This window comes from Poecilia reticulata, chromosome 14 (genome assembly GCF_904066995.2).
Source record: "Poecilia reticulata chromosome 14, P_reticulata-male-v2, whole genome shotgun sequence".
Taxonomy (NCBI): domain Eukaryota; kingdom Metazoa; phylum Chordata; class Actinopteri; order Cyprinodontiformes; family Poeciliidae; genus Poecilia; species Poecilia reticulata.
The window spans coordinates 29,525,106-29,539,365 of NC_088843.1; the positions used below are offsets into that span (position 1 = coordinate 29,525,106).

The 14,260-nt window shown below is 41.4% G+C and overlaps 1 long non-coding RNA gene across 1 annotated transcript; it reads left to right on the forward strand.

The window, feature by feature from the left end:
- The first annotated feature begins 1,006 nt into the window (after positions 1–1,006).
- LOC145554888 (uncharacterized) lies at positions 1,007–2,221 on the forward strand. The gene is made up of 2 exons (XR_014090926.1): positions 1,007–1,232; positions 1,846–2,221. It is a non-coding gene; the product is annotated as an uncharacterized LOC145554888 (long non-coding RNA).
- The last annotated feature ends 12,039 nt before the right edge of the window (positions 2,222–14,260 follow it).

A 14,260-nucleotide genomic window follows, 5' to 3' on the forward strand; every position in this document is an offset into this window, starting at 1 on the left:
TAAGCGCATTTGTGAGTCTGCCTCTTTATTATAAAATTGAATAGAATTTCAGATCATTGTATAACTTTTCTTTAGGTTAACTTAGAAAATGAGCTTATAGGTTAGTTTTCTAAACTACAAAAAAAGTAACTATTAGGGATGAAAATTGGACTAATATTGATATCTGATAGTAACACCAGTGTTTTGCCAGATTTACCAATATTTCATTTTATAATAAATTTTTTCCCGATTACTCGATTAATCATAAGAATAATCGATAGATTACTCAATTACTAAAATATTAATTTACAACAGCCCTACAAAACATAATCAATCCTAATGTAAATGAAATTAAAATGAAATAAAGTTATCTAAATTAAGAGACGCTTCTTACCAACGTGCTATGTGACCTTTGATGGCTCACACCGTTGGAAGATTCTAAAAGTCAGATGTCAGTAGCCCAGCTTCGATGAAGAAGGATTCGTCATCACATCATTGATCTCTCAACCTAAACGATCTCACTGTGAGTACCCATTAATATTGTTTATTGTCTGTTATCGTTCAAACAGATTTCATATTTATAATTTTACATCAGCTCAAATAATATATTGTGGTTTAAATAAAAGGGTGACATAATGATGTCATGTTCTGAGTGCAAGAGTAAGGACACATTTCATTTTATAATATTGTAGTAACATTTTAAGTTCAAATGTAAATGTATACATAGATATCAACCTATATATAACCCAACCTCAATTGAGGTTGATAGTTGTTGTTTTTTACCTCATCATAATGAGCACAGAAAACTATGGCTTTGATTTTACTTTTAAATGTTTTTATGTCATACCCATTGTTAGTTGTGCACAAAGTGCATCATTAGTTTATGGAATTTTATTCTGCTAATTCCCAATGTTATCTGAGCACCAAGTCAAAGAGCCACAAAGGTATGGGGGATGGAGAGTGGATGGCAAGGCTTAAGGCATTTGCCAGCACTGGGGTTTGGCCTTCCAATGCAGGGAATAGTGTAACCTGCACAAAATAATCAACCCGTATTTTATTTTGGCGGGTCAAACTGACAGCACACTTTAAGATCCGGGTCACAGGTGACTCGGATCTCAATTGCTGTTGCTGCTGTCGCTGTGGTTAGCTGTTCGTCTTGGCGTCTTCTAAGCATATGGAAGAATAAGACTGGATCGAGCCTTATTAACACGGCCGAAGGACTAAATTGGGTGTTTTCTGTCGACCGCTCGACGGTGAGTCGTTGATTTACGTACTTTGTTAGTTTTTCAGAAATAGAAATGCAGTGGCGACACGCCCACTCAATTTATGTATTAGTGATTAAAAAATGGTCTTATTAATTAAAAGGTCATTTCCTTTTTGTTAATTTTGTGGCCGAATAGATCATATAACCTTAAAATGTTAAATAGGTCTTTTGATTTTTGTAGATTCGTCCTTTTTGGATAGTTTTAGTTACTTTTCATTAATTTTTGTAGACGGCCTATAGAACTCTGGGGTTGCTTAATTTCTTGGGAGTTGCGAAACAAACTAAAAGAGAAAAAACAATTGTTTATTGAAAATGATATGAAAGTCAATTAAGTTTAATTGACTCTGTCAATTAAACTTGGATACAATTTGAAAGTGCACTTTAATTTGATCTGTACCCTTGACTTGTAACTTTAATTTGGATCTGTAAACTTGATCGCGATCTTTAACTTGAAATTCATTTGAAAGATTTCTGAGAAATACTTGATGGAATATAGCTTTTTTTATTGTAATTATTGAATGTTTGGTTAATTTGGATAACAGTTTAACCCTGTTTAACCGTGAAAGTTAATCTGTTTTCTTTTTATTTATGACCTTATTTAGGTCAGGTTTTTTTCCACCCCCTGTGTCAACCCAGGATGGCGAGCTACCCGGATCACCGCAGCTTTGCGGTAGGACTTAAATGAACCAAACTACTTCATGCATTCTGGATCTAATGCCCTGGATCATGGACTAAAAACAGTTGGATTATTGATTGATGGACCATTAATCACCTTGGATTCACGAAAGGACTTAAAATAGAAAAAAACGCTTGGGTGTCATCAGGGTTTATTGTTTTGTTGTTTTCCTTGTGTTTCTTCTTTGTTGTGTCTTTCGGTTATATTCATAGAAAATCACTGTTATTATAAATATTATTATTATTGAATATCTTCCTAAATATATGCAAGAATATACACTTGAATACAATAACTTGAACGTACTTTTTGTCTGATGGTGTTTTATTCACACACACGGGCTCCATAGCCGAACCTATCTGAGTGCCTGTTATTAGAATTGGCCGTAGTCAGGCGCCTAGCCTTAATGAGCGTTACAATAGACCAGACCCAAGGCAGAAGAAATGGCATGATATCTATCAGAAGGTAAAGTGAAGTCACTGTTTCATTCACTTGTGTGTGTAGATATGTTTATAAAAAAGGACAGACTTGAGTAGCTGTCATTAATAAGATTATGTTCCACTGTTTCAGATAGAAAGATGCCCCATGCAAGTTCGGGGACAGACCACCCTTTTTGGAGCGTCTGTCGCTTGTGACTGTGGCTTTCACACTGTTAAAGTAAGCTGGTTTAAAATAATATCTAATAACAATCACTTCTTAGTCAATTTTAAAGCTATGTCTTGTCTCTTGCAATTCTGGTGAATGGTGATTTTTACACTTAAAATATCTTTGTTTTGGTAGCCTGCACTGCAGCCTCCTCCTGCACCTCCTTCTTTGACCCCCCAGTCTGTGGCTTCAAGATCTACTTCTGGTGATACAGCAACAGCCACCCACTGTTTCCTGAGGTCCCCTCCATCTTTGTCAAGGGTAAATGTTCTTGTTTGTTTGCTCAATACTTTATTGATTCTGTCTTGGCAACAAACTATAATAGTTTTTGAACAAAACATTTTCTTGTGCTTATTTTGATGTAGGGATTTATAAAGTATTTACTTCACATGATTGTACATTTCTCATTTCAGTTCATCAAGTCTCATTTTGGGGGTTCTCTTTCGGATTCAGTGAAGCCCAACTTGGTGGCTCGGAAGACACCTAGTCCCTCTACATTCTCTGTGAGGAGCCCAAGTGTTGCTCCATCCTCCCAGACACACTCCGGCGAGACAGTTGCAGCTGTGAGTACAGCAGTTTATATTCATTACAGTAATGCAGTTCTAAGATATCTGTTTTCAAACATATTTATGTTCTGTTGTTTTTAGGAAGAGCCTTCATCGTCTCTGTTACAACCAGCTGTAGGTGGTGATGCAGCTTCTTTCTGGTTGCCAAGTGAAATGAGGAAAACCATCCCTGTGCAGGATCAAAGATGGATCTCAAATACCCTCTTTAAATCTGGCAAACTGCGCCCAGATTTAAGGCTGTGGTTCGAGCCTCCTGCACCGGCCCTCATTTACCATCAGGTGCCAACACCTGAGAGGTTTTTTTCACATCGGCTCCTGGTATGGATGCCCTACTGTCAGTGGAAGGTCAGGATGTTCTGCCAGGCTTGTGGGAATCATCTTACAGGTGTTGGCATCCACAAGAGGGCTCGGTAGGTCCTGGATATTGATAGGTATTACCTCCTGGTGACGGAGACACTCGGGTGCAGTGGGTGTAATCTCATGTATTTATCAACATCCCAGAGCATCCAAGACCAGCTGGATTTGCCGCACCAGAAACTATTTCGGCTCATCCTCACCCAAAAGTGAGTAAAACATTTTACTCACTAAAACATTTAGTTTTACTCACTTTCAGGATGTTCCAGGGATTCAGTTGCACACTGAGGTGGACAGTGTCAACAAGAGCGGAATCAAACTGACACGCTATCGCTGTTCACGAGGCTCTACATCCCTGGAGTCATTTCACTGTCATTTAAACAGGTTTATTCCTGGTAAGTCGCTTTCTAACATGACTACAACCCTTTACTGTATATTTTTTGCAAAACTGGATCAACCGGCATTGTTTCAAAGACATTAGTATAATGTTTTGTTTTTTTGATTTTTTTCCAGGAACCAGTGCAAACTTGCTGAATTTCCAGCTCTACCTCCTGGAAGGCCTGAATAAATGGAATCAGGATCAGGGTTCTGCAGCAGTGACCAACAAACCATTGTCTCATCTGACATATGCTGGAGACATGACTCAGTCCACAAGTCAGAACAGCTTGAAGGTGCTGGGACGAGAGTACGTCCCACAATTTATGCTTCCTTCAAAGTACACAGTTATTACAAAATGAAATATGTGAAGGAAAAACAGTTTTAGATAAACAATAGTATAAAAACATCACTAATATGTAACATGTTTTGGACTGTTTTACTATCAATGTGTTTGTGATTTTCCATAGGTGAGCTACTGGGCGTTGACTACCTTCTAAGTCAAACAGGAAAGCCACTGAAACCCCAGCATGACTCAGAAGAGACAGATGTTCTGCTGGAAGATGTGGAGGCTAATGTAGCAGAGGAAGATGAAGGCTTTGTGGATGAGGAAGCTTTGGACTTTCTAGTATCAGAGCTAGACGATGAGACCATTTTCTCTGCTACATCACAGCTCGAATCCTCCACCCAGTCTGCTGCCTCCACCCAACCTGGCATTGCAGTGCCTATGTCAGAGGTGGGCATTCATTCTAAGCTGTAGAATTGAAGACAAATAAAATAAAACTTCAAATAACTTAAAATTGTTTTATGTTGTTTATGTTTTCTCAGGGTTTAGATGAGGTCGGTGTACCAGACCTGGACAAAGTTGGCAGCTTGGCTGAGTATCTGGTGGAGCTAAGGAGCAAAACCTCACTGGTGCTGACCAACCAGGAGGGGGGTAACATGCGTTGTTGCTTGCTGCAGACATGCATACGCCTTTCACCTCACTTGCATATTGTTGTATCCTCATGTACAATTCTTTTATTTTCCTGTTTAGGTGAGCTGCATTGTTGCTCTGTGGCAGAACCTTCTGGAGTTTGATAAACAGGGCGGTATTTGCTGCAAGGCATCAAGAGAGATTGAACACTGGGAGGTTTAGGTCCCCCAAGAAGAGGCAGGAATTTACTCCTTGGGTTGAGAGTGTGAAGAGGCATGCTTTAACCACTCCAGCCCCATCTGCCCAATGGCCAGACTGCTGCCGCCTGGTGGAGACCATCTTTGTCCGGCTGTGCAATATCCATCGTAGGCCAAAGAAAAGAGGGGCAGGCACAGTCTCCAGATGGGATTTGATCCTTCAAGACCATAGGAAGATCAGGCAGCTCGTTCTGGCAAATAGATCTGTGATGGGGCAGACAAACTTGCAGCTGGTGGATGTTAGCTACACCACCCTGGTTCAGTGGCATAACAGAAGGGTCAAAAGGCAAGAAACCGCTGTGGTACTTCAAGAGCTAAACCTTCCCAGCCGGTTTTCTGTAACTGCTGACCCACTTCTGCCTGCAAATATACGTCCGCATTACGGCGTACCACATTCAGGGCCACTGCATACGTACAGGCTACCATCCAACACTGTGGGGCAGTCAAAATTAAAAAGAAAGCTACAGTTCACTGATTTGACAAATCCATCAGGACAGTGGCAGCTTCTCCCTGCCCCACCCAAAAGGCCTCAGCTAGTGGCAATTACTCCAGTGGCACCAGAGGGATCTCTTATCCTCACTACCCAACAGCAACAGTTTGTGGAACTTCTCCACCCCTCCTCCACATGCTCATGCTGTGGCCCCTGCTCAACCTGGTAGAGAATCTCGAAAACTGACACGCAAAGTTTTGCACGACACATGCAAAAAATGTGGGCAGTTTAAAATAGCTGAAACAGGACACAACCAATATAGAGGGCAAATTTACTGTCCCTCTAATGAAAGTCTCACTAAAGAGCTGTGGCTGGAACAAATGAAAAATTTTCTTTTAAATAACTTCACAAACTGTTTCATTGTATATACACTGCTCAAAAAAATAAAGGGAACACTCAAATAACAAATCCTGGATCTGAATGAATGAAATATTCTCATTGAACACTTTGTTCTGTACAAAGTTGAATGTGCTGACAACAAAATCACACAAAAATCATCAATGGAAATCAAATTTATTAACCAACGGAGGCCTGGATTTGGAACCACACACAAAATTAAAGTGAAAAAACACACTACAGGCTGATCCAACTTTAATGTATTGTCATTAAAACAAGTCAAAATTAGGCTCAGTATTGTGTGTGGCCTCCACGTGCCTGTTTGACCTCCCTACAACTCCTGGACATGCTCCTGATGAGGTGGCGGATGGTCTCCTGAGGGATCTCCTCCCAGACCTGGACTAAAGCATCCGCCAACTCCTGGACAGTCTGTGGTGCAACGTGACGTTGGTGGATGGAGCGAGACATGATGTCCCAGATGTGCTCAATCGGATTCAGGTCTGGGAACGGGCGGGCCAGTCCATAGCTTCAATGCCTTCATCTTGCAGGAACTGCTGACACATCCAGCCACATGAGGTCTAGCATTGTCCTGCATTAGGAGGAACCCAGGGCCAACCGCACCAGCATATGGTCTCACAAGGGGTCTGAGGATCTCATCTCGGTACCTAATGGCAGTCAGGCTACCTCTGGTGAGCACATGGAGGGCTGTGCGGCCCTCCAAAGAAATGCCACCCCACACCATTACTGACCCACTGCCAAACCGGTCATGCTGAAGGATGTTGCAGGCAGCAGACCGCTCTCCACGGCGTCTCCAGACTCTGTCACGTCCGTCACGTGCTCAGTGTGAACCTGTTTTCATCTATGAAGAGCACAAGGCGCCAGTGGCGAATTTGTCCAACCTGGTGTTCTCTGACAAATGCCAAGCGTCCTGCACGGTGTTGGGCTGTGAGCACAACCCCCATCTGTGGACGTCGGGCCCTCATACCATCCTCATGGAGTCGGTTTCTAACCGTTTGTGCAGACACATGCACATTTGTGGCCTGCTGGAGGTCATTTTGCATTCCGCATTGGCTGCTCCGGCCCAGGAAATACGGCGGCCATCTTGGAGAGGTCGTCCCTCCTACTTTGCTCAATCAAAACAGCAGAAGATGCCTCAGCACTGAGGGATATTGTTGTTCAGATCAATGGACTATTGATGTCAGGGCTCCACAAACAACATTTCACAAGTAAGATGGACATATTATTGTGTATATATTGTGATTGGAATATTACTTTACTGTATTTATGTCCACCGGCGAGATACCAGCTAATATTAGCTACAGTGCTCGGTGTAATACGGGTTCAGCCGCTATCAATCAATCAATCAAATTTTATTTGTATAGCACATTTCAGCAGCAAGGCATTTCAAAGTGCTTTACATAATTAAAATAAAAACAGAAATAATCAGTGAGAAAGAGAGAGATTAAAAAAAATAAAAATAAAAAAACAAAAAACATTACATCATTAAAACGTCGAAAAGAAAGAAGAAGAAATTAAAAACATTAAAGACATAAAAACATGGAAGACATCAAAACCCTCACACTCTAACCCTAATTTAGCCATAAGCAACTCTAAACAGGTGGGTTTTAAGTTGAGATTTAAAAGCACTCAGTGTTTCAGCTGTTTTACAGTTTTCTGGAAGTTTGTTCCAAATTTGTGGTGCATAGAAACTGAATGCTGCTTCTCCTCGTCTGGTTCTGGTTCTGGGGATGCAGACCAGAACCAGAACCAGAAGATCTGAGGGGTCTAGACGGTTGGTACAGTAATAACAGATCTTTAATGTATTGTGGTGCTAAACCGTTCAGTGATTTATAAACTAACATCAGTATTTTAAAGTCTATTCTCTGAGCTACAGGGAGCCAGTGTAGGGACTTTAAAACTGGTGTTATGTCTCTATCTTCCTGGTTTTAGTGAGAACAGCAGCAGCAGCTTCTGGATCAGCTGCAGCTGGAGGACTGATTTGTTAGTCAGACCTGTGAAGACGCTGTTGCAGTAATCAATGCAACTAAAGATAAACGCATGGATGAGTTTCTCTAGATCGTGCTGAGACATCAGTCCTATAATCCTGGAGATGTTCTTCAGGTGATAGAAGGCCGACTTTGTGACTGTCTTAATGTGGCTCTGAAGGTTCAGGTCAGAGTCCATCACTACTCCCAGGTTTCAGGCTGATCGCTGGTTTTTAGTTGTAATAACTGAAGCTGTGCATTGATTGTGGTTCGCTCATCTTTAGGTCCAAAGATAATAACTTCAGTTTTGTTTCTGTTCAGCTGGAGAAAGTTTTGGCTCATCCACACATTGATCTGTTCTAAGCATCTATTCAGTGATTGGATGGGTTCAGAGTCACCTGGTGATATCGTGATGTAGAGCTGTGTATCATCTTATTTCCTGTTATAACCTGAGCCAGTGGGAACATATAAATATTAAAAAGAAGGGGTCCTAGGATTGAACCTTGGGGTACCCCACATGTGACCTTTGACCTCTCTGATGAGAAGTTTCCGATTGAAACAAAGAAATCCCTGTTCTTTATGTAGGATTCAAACCAGTTGAGCTCTGGACCGGAGAGTCCGACCCAACTCTCCAGTCGATTCAGTAAAATGTCGTGGTCAACGGTGTCGAAAGCTGCACTGAGGTCCAACAGAACCAGCACTGTGGTTCTCCCACAGTCCGTATTTATATGGATGTCATTGAACACTTTTACAAGGACCGTCTCCGTGCTGTGGTGAGCATGAAAACCAGACTGGAAGGAGTCAAAGCAGTTTGTTATTGTTAGGAAGTTATTCAATTGTTTAAAAACTGCTTTTTCAATAATTTTGCTGATGAATGGGAGGTTGGAGATCGGCCTGTAATTCTGCAGTAGTGATTTGTCCAGATTGTTCTTTTTTATCAGTGGTTTGATAACTGCTGTTTTCAAAGCCTGGGGGAGAAACACCTGAAGAGAGCGATGAGTTACTATTTGAATCAGATCATTAGCAACGACAGGCAGGACTTTCTTAAAGAAATGTGTGTGTAGGACATCCAGACAGCAGGAACTGGAGCTTAATTGACTTATAATTTCTTCTAGGGTTTTATAATTAAGTAGCTGAAATTGGGTCATTTTTCCTGCATTTGTTTTTTTGTTTGATTTCAACATGAATGTTGAAATCACCGACAATTATTAAACAATCGCAATCAATGCATATGAGAGATAGAAGCTCATTCAAGTCTGCAAAGAAATTTTCCACATATGTTGGTGTTTTGTATAGAGTTAGTGTCAAAGTTCGTTTGTGGCCTTTTACCTCGATTCCAAGATATTCAAAAGACATAAAATTACCCAGAGAGATTTTACTACAGTTTATGGTATTCCTAAATATTGAAGCCACGCCTCCTCCTTTTTTGTGTTTTCTATTTTCACTTAAAAATTGTACGCAGGAGGCGTTGATTCAATTAGTACGATTGTTTCATTATTGTCATTCAGCCATGTTTCTGTCAGAAATAAAACATCAATATTATGCTCAGTGATGAAATCATTAATTAATAGAGCTTTAGCACAGAGAGATCTGGTATTTAAAAGAGCCAGTTTAAGTGACTCGGAGGCTGAAAGCTCTTCAGTCTGAGGTTCCTTTAGGCAGGGGATCAGTCTGAGGTTTGAATTAGGACCGCTGCTTTTTCTATTTCGGTTTTTTGTAACTTTTCTTGTAGTGATCCGGACAGGTATTGTCCTGCTATGCGGTGCTGGGGGCTCAGACACATTCTGGAGGAAGACGGGTGTAAAGATAATCTCTGGACCCCGGTCTCAGACCTCAGAAATGCAGAGTGCTGGATCTTCAGGGAGGTCAGAGGCAGGTGGCTTAGATGAAGTGAGGTCTGCTATGTTAGCGCTAAGGAGAGTCGTGCCGAGGCGAACCTGTTGATCCATACTATCCAGCTGGGAGGAGAAAGAGTCCGTCCGTCTTTCTCTCTGACCTGAATTCTCCACCAGCATTTTCAGGCGGCTCAGGTGCAGCCCGACTCTCTTTAGTGGTTAACTTTCTGAGAAACTCTGATCTTGTGAGTGAGTGTAGGAGCAGAGAGGGAGGGGGGAAACCAGTCATTCTGTTCACAGCCAATGTTTTATCAGTTTGTATTGGAATAGTTTGTTCTTGATATGCGGAGGGCTCCATCCTAGTCAGACATCCTTGAGCCTGTTCTTCTGAAGCGATGGTCACATTGTTGTTCTTGTTGATAAAATGAAAAATGTTTGCAGTGAGCAGCCTTATTCCGTGTTTGTTAAGATTGCGTCCTCCTCTTCCAAAGAGGTGAAAGCTCTGCCAGTAGATCCAGAGGTTATCGATGAAGGTCACTGAGCTGGCAGAGCAGGTTTTAATCAGCCATTTGTTTATCATAAGCAGCCTGGAATGTTTTTTGTCTCCCCATTGAGGTTGTGGAATTGGACCACTGAGAAATAACTTTGTTTTTAATTTTCCCATAGTGTCCAGAAGAATATTAAAGTCCTTTTTCAAAATCTCAGATTTTTGCTTTGCCAGATCGTTGGCTCCAACATGCACAACTAAAGTCTCAATATTTGGCTGATCAGTGGTTAGAGAGAGCACTTTGCGGGTCAAATCAGATACAATGTCACCAAGAAAAGAAACCACTCTCGTTTTCTTGGGATTGCAAACATGACTGATTCCATTTACTGCCTCATCTCCAACAATAAGCACTCTTGGCATACTGTCAGGTTCAAACACTAGACATTTCTCATATACTGCAAAGTTACTGCACAAGTTACTGCATCCATTTTAGTAGAGTAAAAAGCTATGGGTTTCATCTTATCTCCATGCTTCTGGGTCAAGACCGAGGTCATAAATTTATCTCTGCTATCAACCATTTGGACAAACGGCTTCTTGTAATCTGGAAGAGCTAGTGTTCCACTTCCCACCAATTCTTGTTTTATCTTACAGAATGCTTCTTCACTTTCTGTGGTCCAAATCAGTTTATCAGTCATTTTCATTTCTGTAGCATAGATTAGTGTACTCAGAGGTGCAACTATCTCAGCATAATTTGGCACCCAACTTCTACAGTAGTTTGTCAGCCCCAAGAATGACATCATTTGTTTTTTTGTCTGTGGCTTTGGAGCCTGTAGTATCGCTGTTTTTCTATCCTGTATTACTGTACGGCCCCCAGATGCTAGCTGGTGACCTAGATACTTTACTGCTGGCTGTACTAGTTGGAGTTTTATTTTTATTGACCTTATGTCCTTGTAGCAATAGGTGTTTCAATAGTGCCAGAGAGTCTATCAAACAATCTTCTTTGGTTTTTGATGCTAGTAGAATGTCATCTACATATAGCAGGATTTGGCTCCCTTTTGGAGGTTCAAAGGTGGAGAGGCTGGCTGACATTGCTTGTGAGTAGATTCCCTTTTATCATCAAAGTCACCTCTGGCCTGTATCTCTCCTCGAAAAATAAGTCCTCTAAATTCAAAATTTCCTCTTCCCCTGTTTCAAGATCTTTTTCTTTTTCAACATCATCTAGTCATGCTGATTGTTGGTGTTGGGAACTCCTACAGTCCCTTGCTAGATGGCCCTTTTTTCCACAATTCCAACAAGCTCGAGTTTCTGGGCGTGGACCAAATCCTCGCCCCCTGCCTCGTCCTCTACCACGTCCTCTACCTCTACCTCTGTCTCTTCCTCCCTGGTAGAAAACCTCTGTTTCCTCTCCTAATTTTTTTTGCTGCAGTTCTTTTATGCCTGTGGTACTTAACCTGCCATAAAAATCGTACTGCTTCACCCAGTAACAAAGCGGGTTTACTGCATCCTCATTTATTTTTTCAACTCTTTTCCAATCCTTACAGGACAGGTCTTCTAAGACCTTCTGTTTATGTTTGCTTCCCCCTTTACCCATTTTGAACTAAATTTAGTCCAGTGTGGTCTTAACACCTGCTGTGTTCTAAACACTGGAAAATTTCAACAGGATGGTGATAAATAGATTGTGGTAAAACTCACTTCAACTCAGAGAGCGGAGTTTTCTTGTCTACAAACATCCACAAAATCTCACCATTTGTTCCCCGTTGTTTTGGTATAAAACTGTTTATCTAGTGATAATCAGTTTTCATTCACTCACACACTTTCACACTTTTAAGTAGGACACTCCTGTCCTTTGCGGAATTTAACTACCTAGTTGAGGACTCCCGTTGTCCTTTGCGGAATTTAACTATTTCATAGAGGACTCCGCCGTCCTTTAGCAGGGGACGCCGCCGTCCCACACAGAATTTAACTAAGAGTTAGGGGAGTCTGCCCTCCCGCGGACTTTAACGTCTGCCCTCCCGCGGACTTTAACTGCTTTTATTGTACCTGACAGTGCCTAGGATTCTCAGGGTTTAACTTCTTACCAGAGGACGCCGCCGTCCCACACAGAATTTAACTTAGAGTTAGAGGAGTCTGCCCTCCCGCGGACTTTAACTGGTTTTAAACTGAAACTACTCACTGTGTCTCCAGTCTCTGAGGAAAACCGTCAACCGTCGGACTCCAGCTCGTGAGGAAAGGACCAGTCCCGGAAAGGGTCTTAATGCTGTGCACAGGCTTCCTGGATTTTACTCACCCGCTGGAGTCGTCAGGTATATCGGTATCCGGCTCGAAGGACCAATTAAATGTCAGGTTCAAACACTAGACATTTCTCATACACTGCAAAGAACAGAGACAAAGAGTCAGTAATGAGTTTCTTACTCGCGAGGAGAGTGCTCAGAGAAAGCTTCAGTTACAATCTCTGATCAAACACTCTGAAGTTTCTCTGCTCGCCTCGCTCTTTTATTAGATTAGGAACGCCCTAGTTACATGAAGCTTCGACAGCTAAAGGGGAGGGGAGCACACTCTGTTGAAGCTTGACACAGCAAACATATCTCCATATAAGATAACTGGACAGCACATTCTCTTCGAGGCCGTCGGGGTGAGTTCCTGTTCTGCAGCTTATCTCAAGAGACTACTTCTGCAACACAAGAAGTGAACAAACGACAGCCTTCTAAAAGTGGCATAACACTATAAGCTTCATATAAGTAAGATTAAACAAATAATAATTCTAACACATACCTTTGGTTTTCCTGGTGGTCACTTTGTCCTTCAGAGCTTTGTGCGGTGGATGCGTTGGTTTAGCCTCATTGCTGATGTTTGAAGGTGGGTTTTCACTCAGAGGCTCGTGCTGAAGTGCAGAAAATCTGTTTTTCAGTGGGATTCCCACGGAGTCAGGATGTTTTGAGGCTTGGGCTGGTCACTTTGTCCTTGGGAGTGGGCTCGGTGTAGTCGTCTTGGTTCCAGCTGCTTGTTTGCTATTCTTTGGCGGAGCAGGTGTGGAAGTTGAAGGTGGGTTTCGGCTCAGAGCCGGCCACGCAGATTCATCCTTGTGAGGGGTTCTCCCCGTTAGTCGTCTCATGGGATCTGCAGTGTGAGACTTTTGTTTCGGCTTGGCGCCCTGAGCGATCCAGGGTGAGCTCCTTGGTGTGGGGTGTACAGCCTCTCCGCTGATTTGAGGAAGAGTTGTTTCATATCCACAGGTAGTGAGTGTTGAGGTTTGAAGTAATCCAGTTATGATGTCGATAATGTGAATAAAACCATAAAAATTGTGACTTTAAAAATAATTCACAAGCAAAGTTATCAGTAAGGACGGGAGAGAGCAAGGTAAGCTGTTCCTCCTTCAGCTGCCAGACGCAATCTCTGGCAGCTGAAGGAGATTGCGAAGGAGATTACAAAATCTCAATTATCCTATGAAGGATAATTGAGATTTCGTAAATCTAAAAAAATGAGTTATTCTCTAACATTGACTTAGATTATCTGACACAAGAGCCTACATTAGAAATGAAACAATATAATACATATTATAAAACTTATATTATGTGTTATAACATTCACCAGCAAAGTTTACACAGGTGGTAAAGACTATTACTTATGTGTAATTCTTTCACTAAGATACATCCCAAATCTTCCGTTTTTGTTTTGAAAGTTTTCTAAAGACACGATGTGAGGAAGAAGAGGGAGAATCTATGAAGAGAAACAGATTCACTGCAGCACGGATGAATCTCGGATCGGATTTTGGACTCAATCCCAGGTGCGGAATCACTGAAGCTAGAACTCGTCGGCTGGAAAACATAGATATATCTATATGTATGTATGAATGTATATACATACTGTATGTGTGTATGTATGTATGGATATATATACATACATACATATAAACATGTATCCAATATATATTATTCAGTATTAATCATTATTTATTTGTCATTATTAATCATTATTTAATTGTGTTTTTATAGTTATATAAATATGTATTGATCTTACTAAATAATTTATTAAATAAATGATGAACGGCTGTGTGCTTTGTAATCTGCTCATCATACATCAATATCAGAATATTCCATT